The sequence below is a fragment of the Schistocerca serialis genome, chromosome 4, assembly GCF_023864345.2.
Source record: "Schistocerca serialis cubense isolate TAMUIC-IGC-003099 chromosome 4, iqSchSeri2.2, whole genome shotgun sequence".
Taxonomy (NCBI): Eukaryota; Metazoa; Arthropoda; class Insecta; order Orthoptera; family Acrididae; genus Schistocerca; species Schistocerca serialis.
This window is the reverse complement of record NC_064641.1, coordinates 517869467-517884902: the sequence shown is the minus strand read 5'-3', so window position 1 is coordinate 517884902 and position 15436 is coordinate 517869467. Positions and strand designations below refer to the sequence as shown.

General features: G+C 41.3%; 2 non-coding genes across 2 annotated transcripts; both read right to left on the bottom strand.

Moving 5' to 3' along the window:
• Positions 1–389: 389 nt before the first annotated feature.
• Positions 390–464, bottom strand: Trnas-cga (transfer RNA serine (anticodon CGA)). Its single transcript has one exon. It is a non-coding gene; the product is annotated as a tRNA-Ser (tRNA).
• Positions 465–1292: 828 nt separating this feature from the next.
• On the bottom strand, positions 1293–1367 carry Trnas-cga (transfer RNA serine (anticodon CGA)). The gene has a single exon. It is a non-coding gene; the product is annotated as a tRNA-Ser (tRNA).
• Between the last annotated feature and the right edge of the window lie 14069 nt (positions 1368–15436).

Sequence of the window (15436 nt, the reverse complement as noted above, 5' to 3'; positions counted from 1 at the left end):
CCACAGCCTGGGGGATGTTTCCAGAATGAAATTTTCACTCTGCAGCGGAGTGTGCGCTGATATGAAACTTCCTGGCAGATTAAAATTGTGTGCCCGACAGAGACTCGAACTCGGGACCTTTGCCTTTCGCGGGCAAGTGCTCTAGCAACTGAGCTACCGAAGCACGACTCACGCCCTGTACCCACAGCTTTACTTCTGCCAGTACCTCGTCTTCTACCTTCCAAACTTCACAGAAGCTCTCCTGCGAACCTTGCAGAACTAGCACTCCTGAAAGAAAGGATATTGCGGAGACATGGCTTAGCCACAGCCTGTGGGATGTTTCCAGAATGAGATTTTCACTCTGCAGCGGAGTGTGCGCTGATATGAAACTTCCTGGCAGATTAAAACTGTGTGCCCGACCGAGACTCGAACTCGGGACCTTTGCCTTTCGCGGGCAAGTGCTCTACCAACTGAGCTACCGAGGCACGACTCACTCCCGGTACCCACAGCTTTACTTCTGCCAGTACCTCGTCTTCTACCCTCCAAACTTCACAGAAGCTCTCCTGCGAACCTTGCAGAACTAGCACTCCTGAAAGAAAGGATATTGCGGAGACATGGCTTAGCCACAGCCTGGGGGATGTTTCCAGAATGAGAATTTCACTCTGCAGCGGAGTGTGCGCTGATATGAAACTTCCTGGCAGATTATAGCTGTGTGCCCGACCGAGACTCGAACTCGGGACCTTTGCCTTTCGCGGGCAAGTGCTCTACCAACTGAGCTACCGAAGCACGACTCACGCCCGGTACCCACAGCTTTACTTCTGCCAGTACCTCGTCTCCTACCTTCCAAACTTCACAGAAGCTCTCCTGCGAACCTTGCAGAACTAGCACTCCTAAAAGAAAGGATATTGCGGAGACATGGCTTAGCCACAGCCTGGGGGATGTTTCCAGAATGAGATTTTCACTCTGCAGCGGAGTGTGCGCTGATATGAAACTTCCTGGCAGATTAAAACTGTGTGCCCGACAGAGACTCGAACTCGGGACCTTTGCCTTTCGCAGGCAAGTGCTCTAGCAACTGAGCTACCGAAGCACGACTCACGCCCGGTACCCACAGCTTTACTTCTGCCAGTACCTCGTCTTCTACCTTCCAAACTTCACAGAAGCTCTCCTGCGAACCTTGCAGAACTAGCACTCCCGAAAGAAATGATATTGCGGAGACATGGCTTAGCAACAGCCTGGGGGATGTTTCCAGAATGAGAATTTCACTCTGCAGCGGAGTTTGCGCTGATATGAAACTTCCTGGCAGATTATAGCTGTGCGCCCGACCGAGACTCGAACTCGGGACCTTTGCCTTTCGCGGGCAAGTGCTCTACCAACTGAGCTACCGAGGCACGACTCACGCCCTGTACCCACAGCTTTACTTCTGCCAGTACCTCGTCTTCTACCCTCCAAACTTCACAGAAGCTCTCCTGCGAACCTTGCAGAACTAGCACTCCTGAAAGAAAGGATATTGCGGAGACATGGCTTAGCCACAGCCTGGGGGATGTTTCCAGAATGAGATTTTCACTCTGCAGCGGAGTGTGCGCTGATATGAAACTTCCTGGCAGATTAAAACTGTGTGCCCGACAGAGACTTGAACTCGGGACCTTTGCCTTCCGCGGGCAAGTGCTCTACCGACTGAGCTACCGAAGCACGACTCACGCCCGGTACCCACAGCTTTACTTCTGCCAGTACCTCGTCTCCTACCTTCCAAACATCACAGAAGCTCTCCTGAAAGAGTGCTAGTTCTGCAAGGTTCACAGGAGAGCTTCTGTGAAGTTTGGAAGGTAGGAGACGAGGTACTGGCAGAAGTAAAGCTGTGGGAACCGGGCGTGAGTCGTGCTTCGGTAGCTCGGTTGGTAGAGCACTTGCCAGCGAAAGGCAAAGGTCCCGAGTTCGAGTCTCGGTCGGGCACACAGTTTTAATCTGCCAGGAAGTTTCATATCAGCGCACACTCCGTTACAGAGTGAAAATCTCATTCTGGAAACATCCCCCAGGCTGTGGCTAAGCCATGTCTCCGCATATCCTTTCTTTCAGGAGTGCTAGTTCTGCAAGGTTTGCAGGAGAGCTTCTGTGAAGTTTTTAAGGTAGGAGACGAGGTACTGGCAGAAGTAAAGCTGTGGGTACTGGGCGTGAGTCGTGCTTCGGTAGCTCAGTTGGTAGAGCACTTGCCCGCGAAATGCAAAGGTCCCGAATTCGAGTCTCGGTCGGGCACACAGTTTTAATCTGCCATGAAGTTTCATATTAGCGCACACTCCGCTGCAGAGTGAAAATCTCATTCTGGAAACATCCACCAGGCTGTGGCTAAGCCATGTCTCCGCAATATCCTTTCTTTCAGGAGTGCTCATTCTGCAAGGTTCGCAGGAGAACTTCTGTGAAGTTTGGAAGGTAGGAGACGAGGTACTGGCAGAAGTAAAGCTGTGGGTACCGGGGGTGAGTCGTGCTTCGGTAGCTCAGTAGGTAGAGCACTTGCCCGCGAAAGGCAAAGGTCCCGAGTTCGAGTCTCGGTCGGGAACACAGTTTTAATCTGCCAGGAAGTTTCAAACATACCGTAATTTGACCATATGCTAAGTTCACAGATGTGTGAGTGGCTCGAAGACTACTTAAATAATAGAACCCAGTATGTGGTCCTCGACAACGAGTGTTCATCAGAGAGAAAGGTATCGACAGAAGTGCCCCAGAGAAGTGTGTTAGGACCGCTGTTGATTTCTACATACACAAATGATATGGCGACCAGGGTGGGCAGCAGTGTGCCTTTGTTTGCTGATGACGCAGTAGCGTTAGGTAATGTGGGAAAATGTAAGATAACGCGGATGAGTAGGAGAAAAACCTGTTGTGTTCGGATAGAGTATACTAGTGTCCCGCTTGACGTCGTTTAAATATTTGGGCGTAAAGTTGCAAAGCGATGTGAGATGGAAGGAACATTGGGAGAATTTTAGGAAAGAGGAGACTCTAACGGAGACTGCATATAGAAGGCAGTTGTGGTCTGTTCTTGAGTATTGGTCGAGTGTTTGGGATCCCCACCAGGTCGGATTCAAGGAGGACATCAAAGCAGTTCGGAGACGGGCTGCCAGATTAGTTACCGGTAGGTTCGGACAACATGCAAGTGTTATGGAGACGCTACGGGAACTCAAATGAAGTGAAGGCGACGTTCATTTCGGCAAACATTATTTAAAAATTTAGAGAACCGGCAGTTGAAGCTGAGTGCCGGACTATTTTACTGCCGTCAACATACATTTCGCGTAAGGACTGCGAAGACAAGATAAGAGTAATTAGGGCTCATACGGAGGCATACAGACAATCATTTCTCCCTCGCTTTATTTGTTAGTGGAACAGGAAAGATATGACTAATAGTGATACAGGGTATCCTCGCCCACGCACCGTAGGGTGGCTGGGGAGTATCTATGTAGATGTAGTTGTAGATCGGTGAACAAGTGACAGTGTTGTGGAACGATACTCAGGAACACGAGTCGGAAATTTTAAATTGAGACAGACTTTTTGTCCAGATGACTATATTTTGTAACTACTACTTCCTCGTATTCAATTCGTGTTCGTAGACAATTTAATCGCGGGCAGCCAGATAATGTTAGCAGGATGTCGGAAACTCGAGGCTACGCTTTAATATTGTCTGTGTTGTATGCTGAATAACACCCATGTGGTAAATAAATATGTCAACTCACTCAACGAGTGCAGCCTCGGATAAGATTGATAATGTTAAAACTCTATTACAACATTAAGTGTATCACTTAATTGGTCATCGACTGCACCTTCAACGACGAAGTTCATGCTCAGTTACTTCAGTTTTGACAATAATTACTGTCTACATCTGTACCACTAAATGCTACTGGGTATGTCCCAGAAAGATACGCAATGCAAATGAATACTGGTCGAAAGATAACCAAAAGAGTTCATTTTGAGAAAGTGGAAAACATGGAAAGGTACTTACAGCCACTGTTACAGTGTAACAACAACAACGATAATAATCATAACAGTAATAATGACGATAATAATACACTTTGTAATTTGAAACAGCTCAGTCTATTCTCGATTGGAATCACCGTAGAATCGATCGAGCAGCAAATATGCAGCTTTGCTTAACCTCTGAGCAACGTAATACGTAAAAAGTGGTAAATAGTAAAGATGATCATTACTGACATATAAATTTAACGTACATGACTACTGATTACCAAAAATAATTCCAGGTAAATTACTTCAAGGTTTCGTAGTACTTCGAGGTTGATCGGCGGAACTCTAGTTAGAATCACATTTATTTCAGACCTTTAGTGTTAAGTGTAAGAATTCGGAAAAAAATGAATTTATACCCGGTAACAATAAGTTATCTATTGATAACCAAATCACTTTTGCATTACGCGTAGTTTTGTATAATGTATGTGTACGAGGGAAGGAAATTGTCCAATTTTTCGCACGTTGTTTTTTGCAGTGTTACGTTTTATCTTACGGCGTCAATTTGCTGTTCGAACACCACAACGTACTTCCTGCTGCAGAAGCAGGTGTGCCGTATAAGTGCTGAAAATAAATCTATTTCGTTGTCTGTACACTAGGCAAGTGACCACCTTGGTTGAAAATGCCAGAATATTACACCACAAGAATGGCACCTACCAGCTTTCTGTCCATGCATCAACACGTTGCTATGCAACATATATAGTTATTCGAATTTTATTTCTGTTCACGATTTGTTTATTATAAGTGAAACATCAATATAAGGAAAATTGCTTCGTTCTACAGAACAAAACAAATTCACATCAATTAGCATATTACCATATGCAACGTGCTACACTCATTACAACTTTTTCCATACATAGCATCGCCTTCATACTGACGAAAAACATTGTGATAGCGCGGCGTAAGCCAGAAAACCTTGCCTGAACAGTTTATAAGTGCAGTTAACAGGGGATAATTTTGGAAGACAACCGGATGACAAATATTTCAATTATTAATGGAGAATTTTAAAATAATTGTTTGTACCCAATACGAAACAGTAACAAAAGTGAAAATTGAAATGAGGTTGTTCTTTTATTAAAATTGGTGAAATTTTATCATTTAAATGACTATTCATACTATTAAACGTATCACATGATGAGTAATTGGTAATATTTTGTCTCATGTAATTGTGCCTGATTGACAGGCATTCAGAGCATAAATAATGACATTTTATCTGCCTCTGCGTGACCTTCTCTCCAGATGAATTGAATCCTGCAGACCGTTTTCGCCGCTGACAACTAGATAGTTTCACTTTGACGACGGTTCTCTTTAAATTATATTTTAAATACAATTTTGCACAAAATTAATTCCTCCAGAGAGCAGGATTAGTATGTCTCTGTCAACTGCATAGAATATATCTTGTTTAGGTAATATCAATGAGCATGCTCGGTTTTCTAATCGCTCATTTTGTGTTCGGTCACTAGTGTAATGTACTTACTGTTGAGTCTGGGAAACCTAGTGATAAGGAAGCGACTGTAACTACGTTACCTGTAAAGATCTTGAATTTGGCGGAACTTGCTAAGACGGTGACAGTTATCACGTAAAGAGACAGTGTGGCGTGCTTTAAAAGAAAGTGATATGATTATTTGGTACGTAGAAGGAGGCTAAGTTAGAGGAGTTTGTGCTTCGTTATGAATTTTAGACATAAGTACGTTTCTATGGATCCATTTAAATGGAGGTGAGCCTCACGTGTAATTCGAGAGAATGAAGATCTTCCCTGTACGCAAATGACACGAGTCCCATGATGATGTAATCTGTATTATCAGCAAGAAAATTCGGACTCACTCTTCGATGAATATCAAATGACGCAGTCATGGGCATCAAAAGCGAAATGAGCACTTGAGATACTAGAAATTATGACCCTTTTACCCGAGGAAGGCTCATTAAAAACACATAAACCGCAGAAGGGGGGGGGGGGCTGTATCGATACACAGCCGACGACATATATGACCCATAAGATAACTTGATATGGTTATCGCTGTACTCAACTTGATATGGTTACCGCTGTACTCAAGAACTGTTTGGTCACTTACAGGAAGACTTGCCGAGAGGCATCAGTGTATGACGTAGTAGTAGAGAAAACTTCATTCGCTGAGTGTTGGGAGGTCTTCGTCGTGCTGTAACTTTCCAGTCTAATCATTTCCCGATATTACCATCACTTTTAAAGATGCGTTGATGATAGCCCTAAATGTGGGGATCACTTAAATACCACCAGTTTGACAGAATGTCCTCTCAACTACAGAATGGTACGGAGCATTCACCTCAAACTCGGTTAGAGTGAGGTCCCACATTCCGTATATAGATTTTTTGCATTGCACCTAAATCAATTAAGATTGACAACGAGACCGTAACTACTCATAATCATCGATTTCGTCCGAATTTATGTTATACGCAGGGCTTGGCCGGAAATGAAAGTGAGGTAAGTTGGGGCTCCATAGGGCCTAGCGTTTAGAAAAATAACATTCTTAGTGCGGGTAGGGCGAGGCATGACCCATTTATGTCAGCGTACCTTCAGTAGGGTAGCTGGCGAAGCGTTAAGTGTGTAGAATGATAATATAAGGGGCGTGGGTTCGAAACTGTATGCTGTATTATGTTTTTCAGTTTTTAATGATCAATGTGAAATAATTGATCAATGCATTGTATTTCTTAATATCTTCATAGAGTGCATAAAAAGAAGAGGCAAGGAATATTTGGGATTGCAACAAAATTTCCCAGAAATGATTGTACTTACAGCGTCCATGAGGACTCTATAAATTACATTCCTAGAAGGTATGGTAATTAAAGTGTACAGGACTACGCATTGTGTTAGTTTCACTTTCATTTTCGAGCAGCCCTCGCCAGCTAATGGAACCCTGTGATCTATATTTTTATCGTCAAGTTTTTGTTCAAAAAGCTGCTCCTAACTCATCTCGAGAGAAAAAGAAATCACATCACGAGAAACTGATCAAAATAATATTTGACTAAACGATGCTTTACACGTGGGTTACTGCCAAAGCGTCTGATGAGAGAGAACCTTTTATGAATGTAGATCAAGTTCTTTTTCTGTACAAAATTTAAAATGGCCATGTGATTGTAAAAACGCGGCGTTTATGACGTGTGGAAGAAGCCGTGAAAATTACTGCTTCCCCTATTTTTACTGTGAATATTACTCATGCACATCCACTATAAAGCAAGAAAGGTATCTAATGTTACATGCGAAGTTCGCGTACACATCTTACAACTCCTTTCTGGAATTTTACTTGCATTCCCTAGTCTTCCTAAGCTTTTCATTTTCATAACTTCTATGAAAATAGTAATAAATACAGTAAAAGTAGTTATTTCTGCTTATTGGAAGTGTAGGTAGCATAAAAATTGAAAATAAAAAAGGTGAGTATAGAGATTCGAAGCCACGTTTCTCAGATTACCGTCCTGCACTTTTTACAATTGTCAGAAGGGGAAGAGGGAGTCGGGGGCAAAGTGGCATGGGTTGCTACCATCAGCAATGTGTTGCAAAAGCTTGTGCTATGATTTGCCTCGTAATACCGAGGGGAAGGTAAATGGTAGTCTGACAAACAGAAAGAAAAAAAAAATGTCGTTTCGTTGCGACGTGAAGACGCTCCATGGCACTATTCGGTGAGGAATTATCACTGCATGTCTTCGTGTAGCACTGAGGCCGCTGTGGGTAGTTCAGTCCTAACGAAAAGGGTTCTTGGTTCAACTTCTCCTGTGTTTAATAATCCAGCTGTGAGGGGGAATTGGAAACGCGCTCTAGAGAAAATTTGAGAAGTGTTACTGGTATTTACGGTTCCGTACGATCGAACAGAGTCGTCCGTTTAAGTAGAGCTAAAAATCGAGGACTGTCTTTTCACCGTCACCAAACAAGTAGTGGACGGCGTGGCTGCATATCTATGTCACAGAAACTGTTTTTCCCTCAGAAAATACACCTCATCCAGGAAGCGGATCGATTGTGCTGTTAACCGGTCGGGAGAGCTCTCGTTACGCTGCGCCAACCGCTACTTTGATCGTACGCAAACATAAATAGCTCAAGCTCGCCCGACCCGTGGCCGAAGTTGCTACTCTTCTTCTAAATGCTTCGTCATCTGGAGCTCCCACTTCTATCACTCATCTATGGCCAAGCGCTACATAGACCACAAATCTGGACGAAATCTTCGATGATGAGTAGGCACGGTCGCACTGTAAGACCTGGATGCCTCCCACGAAACGAAAACACACGATTTTCATCTCCATCTTTAGCCTAGTTCCGCTTACACTTCGGACTGAGTGACAGCGTCGCCCACGGGACAATAACTCATAATTTCTCTTTCCTGTATCTTTTCTTCTAGTGAAACTTCCTGGCAGATTAAAACTGTGTGTCGGACCGAGACTCGAACTCGGGACCTTTGTCTTTCGCGGGCAAGTGCTACCAACTGAGCTACCGAAGCACGACTCACGCCCGGCCCTCACAGCTTTACTTCTACCAGTATCTCGTCTCCTACCTTCCAAACTTTACAGAAGCTCTCCTGCGAACCTTGCAGAACTAGCACTCCTGAAAGAAAGGATATTGCGGGGACATGGCTTAGCCACAGCTTGGGGGATGTTTCCAGAATGAGATTTTCACTCTGCAGAGTGAAAATCTTTCCTTCTAGTATTGAAAAATATAAACATTTAAGTATTATATCATGAATGTACGTAGTTTTGTCGAACATAGAAATGTCATGTTCCAGTTTGCTGAATTGAATAACCTACAGTTAAATAAAAAAGAAAATTAAGTTTGTTTTCAGAGAAGATAAAGGCACCACCGGAGTGGCAGTTCTGACGATTCGCTTAATAGCACATGCGTTAATTAAGAAATGTTAACATACTTTCACAGGATTTGTCGACCCGAAAAAAGCATTCGACGACGTAAAATGGTGTAAAATATATAAAGTTCTCAGATAAACTGCTATAAAGCATAGGGCAGACGAATAATATAGAATATGTACATTAATAGAGAGACATCAATGAGAGCAGAAGACCAAGACAGAAGTTTATTATGGGATACGATTGAAAAACTTGTAACGCATGTAACAGTATGCATCAAGCATGATTAATACAATAACTAAACTTTTATTTAACTTTTTGTGAATACTATGACGCTGTCGTTCTATTCATTGGCAAATATTCTGTTTTTTTTATGACAATAACTATGTGTTCAGACCAGGATTAGGTTCGCGTTCCTTCGTATCGAGTACAGTGGTGAACTATTCGAGCACGTCTCACGTGTCGAAGAAAACGTTGCCCTGCCTTTTTTGTTTTGCATTCTTGAGAAATTCTATTGAATATCTTACAAAACTACTAAAAAAGCACTTCAGCAAGAATGATTTAAGGGGGAGTTCAGTTAAACTACAGCCTCAGGGATGTGCTACGGATGCGTTGCTTACGATATAATTAACTTACGATAAAATTAACTGATTATGAATTCAGAATATTACCGAAACTGTGCTTGGGGTGAACGGAACAGCCTGACTGAATACTGAGTGAGACGGAGCAACAGAATACCAAGGAAGAAAAAATACACTGTAGGCGAGAGAAACAGCAACAAATACTGTGTTCTGTGACACACACAGAGAGAGAGAGTTGCGCAATCTGTACAATAGTTACAGTCCTAAACCTACAACAACAAACATTTTCTGCGGTGCGTGAAAAAGCAGTGACGCTTTGATTGCGGATTTCTGAGAACTTATGACATAGCTATGTACAACGCTCATTGTAACGTAATAATATACGTTGTGTAAAGAAGAGCAGAAGTTCTCTGGCTGAGTTATTCCCTCCGCACACTAACATAAAGGCTGAACGACTGAGAGTTCTAGTATCAAACAGTTTTCATATTTGCACAGTTTGTACCTTTGTCCGCACTTGGATTATGCTTGTTTAGATACGTACAGTGTGTCCTCTCAGTGATGGAAGTAGTCACATCTGCTTCGACTTTCTGGTATTGCTTGCCTGGGAACACTGAACAAAGTGCAGAACTAGTTAGTATTCATAAAAATCATTTGAATACTGAGTTTAAATGGACACATGAACAAAATAACGGTAGTGTTGAATGTCCATGCACGTCTGCACTTTCACCAGTTGTTCCTTTCTATATGGCTTAGGTAAAAATGGTCTTTGTAGATTCCTGTGGTCTCTTGCTTGACATAGTACCACAGGAACATATTTTAATAGGAAAAGTGATGACGGCTCGTGGTTTTAATGCAGACTAGTTTTTTTTAATTGAAGATTGCTGAGAACTGTTACTCTGCGGCATTCTCTAATAGCTCTCTATACTGTATGACACAGCACTATATAAACCAGAAGACGCAAATTAAAAGGTCCGAAACCGTTTGTGTGACTCTCTAATCGACTTCAATAAATACAGCCACGGCGGACAATTGGACTTTCCATTTAGTTTAATTTTTTTAACAGTTTTAATACCTGTATGTGAACGCCTGTTAAATTGTATGATATGGTCAATCAACTATATGTACTTGATTTTCGCCAGGGACGGTAATCATCTGGTACCGTATCTTTTACCCTTTTGTACCGTCAGGTAAGGATCATCGTCAAACGTTCTTTGGTTCTGTTTGTTTATCCATCATCTAAAAAGCACAATTTTTCAGTCACTCTTGATCGTCGTTCGCCAAGTCAGTCACCTGAGGTACTGTTTCACTCGTTCTCCCATCTCCTTAAACTGTTTGTGAATGAACAGTCGCTTTTCCTATGTACAAAATCTTTGACATCAAATTCCTTGACGACTTAACATTCGGTAGCTGTTAAGGTTAGGGCTTTATCTATTCACAATCAACACCCCTCACAGACAGCTCACAACTAGATGAAACGGGGGAGTATCTTCATCAACGAGAACCAATATTTTTGTTGTTTTGCACATAATGAAGGACGTGCTGCTCTGCTACTGTGGGGCGGCGGGTGGAATTGATTGTTAATAAATGTAGAATGTAATGTAGAAAAGATGCTTTCTCGGTCAATTAGCAACATATGTGGGGTGGCGGGTGGAATAATTGTTATTAAATGTTTTGTATTATTTATTTAATGCTGTTGTTTGCCGTTCTCAACACTGGCTCTCTAACTACAATATTGGCAACCAGAAGGTGATTAGCAAAACGTGAAGCCTATAATTAGAATTCCTACTGCCCACTTCATCTGAGAAATACATTTATAGCTACAGCTTATAGCTCTGAGGAATTAGGAGATTGTCTGGGATTCATAATCAAAAAGATTCTCTCTAAAATATTCACTATATTCTGAAAGTCACAGACCAAAAAAGAATCCACACCATCCAACTACCAGAGCAGTTCAGAGTCTAATGCGCTGATGCAACTATAACTGTTCAAATTAACCCTAGGACTCACTCTGCTAAAATTTCCCTAGTACGCCATCTGGGGTCATACATGACCCCAATCAATATATAATTGACTGTGTGTACTAATCATTCAGAGAACAACGTACTGTCGTTTAATACTGTTTGCTTACATTTTATTTATTATTTAGACACATTTCACAACTTTTTTAACAGGTATGTACATAGTAGAATTAAATTACATATGGCAGAGTAATTACATATGAGAAGTTACAATATTACTCTAAGTCATAATTTGTTTCACTCATAAATGTTTCACAATGGCTTCATATTTACAGATAATGTGATGAATAACAGGTAACATAATTCTAACCGGAATCCGTACAATAGTCATCTGCACATATTTTGCAAGTAGTAACTATTTCAGAATGTTCCTTGCAAACAAATTTGTTACACTTTTTGCATGTTGAACTGTATTTTGTGTCCTTTCATCGGGGGCAAATGGAGCATCTGCCTCGCTTTCTCTTCTGATCGTCGGGTATTACGTCTGGATGTCCATCGTCTAACAGATCATCAAATCCACACCGTTTGATACTGCTAATAATATCCTTGTTCCTTGCTTGTGGTAAACTCAAACGACGTTCCACATGGGGCTTTGCCATTTCTTTGGCCAACTTCATTAGAAAAAGACGTCTCTCTGTTTTTTCAACAGCAACACAGAATAGTCTGTATGCATTGAGTGCAGCTAGATCGACAAGATCATAAAATACTGCTAATGGCCAACGTTTTGTACCCTTTTTCACAGCATAGTAAGAGCTCATTTGATCTAGCGTATCAACAGCTGATTTTGTTGAGTTGTAATACAACACTACTTCTGGTTTTCGTTTCAAGTTGTTTTCTTTGGGCGCTTCAAATGATTGATGTTGTGTTGACAGGAGTAGCACAGCCTTATTTCATTTTGGAACATACGAAACTAATAGGGTTTTACCACTGTATGCAAATCTGGTAGTGCATTCTTCCCTAGTTTTCGAAGGCAAAAACTCTTTTGGGACTTCTTTTCTTGTAGAACGTAGAGTACCTACAAGTGTCAACTTCATTTTCAACAATTCTTGGCCAAGGTCATAGGTCGTGAAAAAATTGTCAGTGGTAATATTCCTACCACTGCCAGCCAGATGACGCACTAAATCTAAGACCACTCTCTTGCCTTGATTCACTTCTCTCACATCACCACTCCTTCCAGTGTACATTTGAAGATTTGTCAGATAACCATGTTCACAGTCTACTGTGCACCATATCTTGATGTCATACTTTCCTGGCTTTGAAGGAATGTAGACCTTGAAACTGCACCGACCTCTGTATACGCAAAGATGTTCATCAACAGTAATGTTGCTGGAAGGTATAATTGATGTCTGACATTGCAAGGCAAACAAATCAAATATTTCCTGTACAGCTTCAGCCTTATTTCCAGTCCTCTCTTTCCTTTCAAGTCTTGTGATGCGGTCGTCAAAACGAAGTGAACGCAGAATGTCCTGATATCGCCTCCTCGACATAGTAGCACGGAATAGAGGAGTGCCATAGTCAGAGTCCCAAAATTCGTAAATAGGTTTACCCCGGCTCTTCTGTACGCCATATAGAATCAGCAAGCCTAAAAATGAAAGAAGCTCGCATCTGTCTGTATCACGCCAGTCAACTAATTTTCCAGACACTTTCAATTCATTTCCTCATTGATTTGTGAACTGAACTATTATATCCAGCAATTCATTAGTAATAAACTGCCTGAAACAATCAGTAGCTGAGCTAACACTAACTGTACTAGGAATACCTGCTGAAAATCGTTGTATGTTGCGGATTGGAGATCTACGAATTGATGGTTCTTTTGTACTCCATGCAATATCCCGACCCCAGCTTACCAGTACTGCACTTTCATCTTGTCCACTGTCATCATTTTCAGCAAGAATATCATTTTATTCTAATTCATGTAAACAAATTTCATCACTTTGGTCTACCTGTGTCTCTGTTCCATCATCTTCGGCGTCACTACCTTCTGAATCACTGCTGCTACGAAATAAGTCTTCCATAGCTTGTTCTACACTATAGCCAGGAGCAAAACGTATTCCATCCATGCTGAAATTACACTGCAACAACAAAGGTACAACAAACGTACAAACGAACTTCCAGTTTGAGGTTAGTTCTGAGTAACACCTGAATAACACCTGAATTCAGTGTTACCAACTCAAAATACCTAAGAAAGAGATTGATAGTTGATAATCTATACATTCTATGAATGTTACATATAATCTATCTGGGGTCATAATTGACCCCAACAGTAGTTTTTGTTAATTATTGATTTAAATGTTGCGTCAAGCACTCTAAAAATTTTTGTGAGAGAACTACAATAATGTGTGGTAAAAGTCATAAAATTCAGGATTTTTACAAGAAATAGAAATATTATTTTATCCTTAGTAAAGATGATTGGGGTCACCTGTGACCTCAGAGTGAGTCCTAGGGTTAAATGTTTAAGTGAATGCTCGCCATAATTTGATGATAATGTTCATCAAACGCCACGCTAAATAATGGTAGAATGTCTGTCCCGCGGCGGCACGTGAAAATACGACATACGCAAACTGAAGATAGATCATTAAAGTCATCCCAGAATTAACAAGTCACTCGAAAACGATTTCATGGTTACGCGTATCCCGAGTAACTTATTACGGCATCCGAGGCTGTTTATAGCAATGATACCGATGCGACGCGACTCCCGGCACAGGTGGTGCGCTAATCAGCGTCTGGATAGAACTGGGGCCTTTGTCTCTCACGCAGCATTCTTATATATAAAGCCGCGGTGCGGACGACTAAGGGAACGCCCGATCAAATCCGCTGTCCCGACTAGCCGCTGGGCTAGTAATGCACCACTTTAAGTTATCGAATAAATCGTTGCTTCCGTTGCTGATGGCCGATGAAGCTCTTAATTTAAATGTGCAATCAGCACACAGGTAAGCAATCATAATAAAAGTCTGACGTGGCTAAGTCAAATATTTTGGGCGAGAGAATTAATTTAATTAGACTATACCCAGTAGACGAGCTCTGAACTTGCCCTTTGGAGATACGCTATCGCTATAGTTTTATAGTTATTCAGTTGAAACTTCTCCCATCTTTATGATTATAGCGGATCTCCCTTCTACTTAAATTTAAACATCCTAGCCTTATTTATTCACCTACTTAATCTATATTGATTCCTTAATTTCTAAGACAAAAACCAGAATCTCATGAATTTCAACTAAAATTTTAATTTGTGAGATCCAGAATACTGTTTCTATTACATTATTATGAAAAAGGAATCTAAATATAAATTTTTGTGTTTCTAGCTCTTATCTGTTGCGCCAATGATTTTTACAGAAAAACGTCCAAATTTCGTAAATGGTTAAAGTTATTGAACTGATATTCAACACATATTGATTTAGTATTACTCCTGACATGCTAGGAACGTTTCAGGTTATTTACTTGATTTTTAAAGTATTGTGCAACATTTATGACGTCAGAGCTAGTTACAGTGGACTGGCTGGCACACAATGGAGAGGCTGATGTTAATTTTATACGGCGTGAGTAGGCTGCTTCCATACACTACGAAGATCCTAAATCGAAATTACTTTCAAGGTGACTTACTATATTCATGCGTTCTTTATTTTAAGAAGAAAAAACGCAATTTACTCTCGCTATATCAATCACCATTGTATTTCTTTAAGTAGTGAAAAAACCCACAGGTAGCAGTAGTGCACTCTCTTGTAACGTGTGACTTTATGCCAATGAATAGGGAGAGTGCTTATTTTATTTTACGGATGATGTTGAAATATAGCACGTGCAATAATTTACATTGTGGTCCATTGACAGTGACCGGGCCAAATATCGCACGAAATAAACATCAAACGAAAAAACTACAAAGAACGAAACTCGTCTACCTTGAAGGGGAAACCAGATGGCGCTGTGGTTGGCCCGCTAGATGGCGCTGCCATAGATCAAACGGATATCAACTGCGTTGTTTTAAATAGGAACCCTCATTTTTATTACATATTCGTGCAGTATGTAAAGAAAAATGAATATTTTAGT